Raw genomic sequence first — 3725 nt, 5'->3', positions numbered from 1 at the left:
ATTTCAGTTGTTATCTGAAATTCCCCACCCTCAGAAAACCCTTAACCCATCCTCCCTCTTCCAATTTATATGAGTGTGTGCCCCCACCCACTACTCACTCCCACCTACCCTCCCTCAAATTTCCCCTCACTGGAGCATCCAGTCTTCAAGGGACCAAGGCATTCCTCTCCCACTGATGCCCAACAAGTCCATCCTCCTCTACAAATACAGCTAGAGATATGGGTCTCTCCATGTGTGTCTCCAGGCTGGCTGTTTGGAAACACAGGGAGCTCTGGTTGGTTGGTATTGTCACTCTCCCCTTAGAGCCAAAAGCCCCTTCAACTGCTTCAGACTTTTCTCTAACTCCTCAACTGGGAACCCTGTGATCAGTTTGATGGTTAGCTGTGAGCATCTGCCTCTGTATATGTCAGGCTCTGACAGTGCCTCTCAGGAGACAGGTATATCAGGCTCCTGTCAGCATACACTTCCGGGCATCCACAACAGTGTTCGAATCTGGGAGGGATCTCCAGGTGAGGCTGTCTCTGGATGGTCTCATGTCCAGTTTATGCCCCACACAATTGTCCCATATTTGCTCCTGTAAGTATTTTGTTACTCCTTCAAAAAAGGACCTAAGCATGCACACTTTGGTCTTTCTTTTTTTTCTTGGGCTTCATGTGGTCTGTGAGGTTATACCTTGGGTATTGTGAGATTTTGGGGCTAATATCCAGGTATCAGTGAGTGCATAACATGTGTGTTCTTTTGGGATTGGGTTACCTCACTCAAAATGATATTTTCTAGTTCCATCCATTTGCATAATAATTTCATGAATTTATTGTTTTTAATAGCTGAGTAATACTCCATTGTGTAAATGTAACACATTTTCTATATCCATTCCTTGTGGAAAGATATCTGGGTTCTTTTCAGCTTTGGCTATTATAAATGAGGCTGCTATGAACATAGTAGAGCATGTGTCCTTGTTATATGTTGGACCATTTTTTGGGTATATGCCCAGGAGTGGAATAGCTTAGTCCTCAGGCAATATTGTGTCCAATAATCTGAGGAACCACCAGACTGATTTCCAGAGTGGTTGTATCAGCTTGCAATACTAACAATGGAGAAGTGTTCCTCTTTCTCCAAATCCTCACCAGCATCTGCTGAATCTTAGCCATTCTGACTGATGTAAGGTGGAATCTCAGGGTTGTTTTGATTTGCATTTCCCTATAACTAAAGATGTTGTACATTTTTAAGGTGTTTCAGTTGAGAATTCTTTGTTGAGCTCTGAACCCCAATTTAATAGGGTTATTTGATTGTCTGGAGCCTAGTTTCTTGAGTTTTTTGTAAATTTTGGATAATAGCCCTCTATCAGATGGAGGATTGGTGAAAATCTTTTCCCAATCTGTGAGTGGTGGTTTTATCCTATTGACAGTATCCCTTGCTTTACAAAAGCTTGAAATTTAATGAAGCCATTTGTCAATTCTTGATCTCAGAGCATAAACCTTTGGTGTCCTGTTGAAGAACTTTTCCCATGTGCCCATGTGTTCGAGGTTCTTCCCCACTTTCTCTTCTATTAGTTTCACTGTGTCCAGTTTTATATGCAGGTCCTTGATCCACTTGGACTTGAGTTTTGTACAAGGAGATATGAATGGATCAATTTGCATTTCCCAACATGCTGACCTCCAGTTCAACCAGCACCATTTGTTGAAAATGCTGTCTTTTTTCCACTAAATGGTTTTAGCTACTTTGTCAAAGATCAAGTGACTATAGGTGTGTGGGTTCTTTTCTGGGTCTTCAAGTCTATTCCATTGATCTTCCTGCCTGTCTCTGTACCAATACCATGCAATCTTTATCACTACTGTTCTGTAGTACAGCTTGAAGTCAGGGATGGTGATTCCCCCAAATATTCTTTTATTGTTGAGAATAGTTTTCACTATCCTGGGGTTTTTGTTATTCTAAATGAATTTGAGAATTGCTTTTTATATCTCTGTGAAGAATTGAGTGGGAATCTTGATGTGGATTACATTGAATCTGTAGATCGCTCTTGGCAAGATGGCCATTTTTACTATATTAATCCTGCCAATCCAGGAGCATGGGAGATCTTTCCATCTTCTAACATCTTTGATTTCTTTCTTCAGAGACTTGAAGTTCCTGTCATACAGATCTGTTGCTTGCTTGGTTAGATTCACACCAAGGTATTTTATATTATTTGTTATTATTGTAAATGGTGTCGTTGCCTTAATTTCTTTCTCAGCCTGCTTATCCTTTAAGTAGAGAAAGGCTACGAATTTGTTTGAGTTGATTTTGTATTCAGCCACTTTGCTGAAGTTGTTTATCAGGGTTACGAGTTCTCCGGTAGAAGTTTTGGGGAAACTTAAGTATTCTATCATATCATCTGCAAATACTGATATTTTGACTTCTTCCTTTCCAATATTTATTTCTTTAATCTCTTTTTGTTGCTCTGGCTAGGACTTCAAGTACTATATTGAATAGGTAAGGAGAGAGTGGGCAGCCTTGTCTAGTCCCTGATTTTAGTGGGATTGCTTCAAGTTTTTCTCCATTTAGTTTGATGTTGGCTACTGGTTTGCTGCATATTGCTTTTACTATGTTTATGGGCCTTGGATTCCTATTCTTTCCAAGACTTTTATTATGTAGGGGTGTTGAATTTTGTCAAATGCTTTCTCAACATCTAGTGAGATGATTATGTGGTTTTTTTTCTTTTGAGTTTGTTTATATAGTGGATTAAGTTGATGGATTTCTGAATATTAAATCATCCCTGCATTCCTGGGATAAAGCCTTCTTGATCATGGTGGATGATTGTTTTGATGTGTTCTGAAATTCAGTTTGTGAGAATTTTATTGAGTATTTTTGCATCTATATTCATAAGGGAGATTGGTCTGAAGTTCTCTTTTTTTGTTGGGTCTTTGTGAGGTTTAGGTATTAGTGTGATTGTGGCTTCATAAAACGAACTGGGGAGTGTTTCCTCTGTTTCTATTTTGTGGAATAGTTTATAGAGAACTGGTATTAAGTCTTCTTGGAAGAGCTGATAGAATTCTGCACTAAAACCATCTGATCTTGGACTTTTTTTGGTAGATTTTAATGACTGCTGCTATTTCTTTAGGGGTTATAGGACTGTTTAGATGGTTTATCCAATCCTGATTTAACTTTGGTGTCTGGTATCTGTCTAGGAAATTGTCCATTTCATCCAGATTTTCCAGTTTTATTGAATACAGGCTCTTGTAGTAGGATCTGATGTTTTTTTAATTTCCTCAATTTCTGTTATTATGTCTCCCTTTTCAGTTCTGATTTTATTAATATGGATACTGTCTGTGTGCACCCTCATTAGTCTGGCTAAGAGTTTATCTATCTTGTTGATTTTCTCAAGGAACCAGATTTAAATTTTGTTGATACTTTGTATAGTTCTTTTTTTTTTTTTCTCCTTGGTTGATTTCAGCCCTGAGTTTATTTCCTTCAGTCTACTCCTCTTGGATGCATTTGCTTCTTTTTGTTCTAGAGCTTTCAGGTGTACTGTCAAGCTGCTAGTATATGCTCTTTCCAGTTTCTTTTTGTAGGCATTTAGAGCTATGAGTTTTACTCTAAGGACTGCATTCATGGAGTCCCATACATTTGGGTATGATGTGTCCTCATTTTTATTAAATTCTAAAAAGTCTTTAGTTTTTTTTTATTTTATTTCTTTTCTGACATAGTTATCATTCAGTAGAGCATTGTTCACTTTCCACGTATATGTGGGC

This window comes from Arvicanthis niloticus, chromosome 9 (genome assembly GCF_011762505.2).
Source record: "Arvicanthis niloticus isolate mArvNil1 chromosome 9, mArvNil1.pat.X, whole genome shotgun sequence".
Taxonomy (NCBI): Eukaryota; Metazoa; Chordata; class Mammalia; order Rodentia; family Muridae; genus Arvicanthis; species Arvicanthis niloticus.
This window is presented reverse-complemented; position numbering follows the sequence as displayed.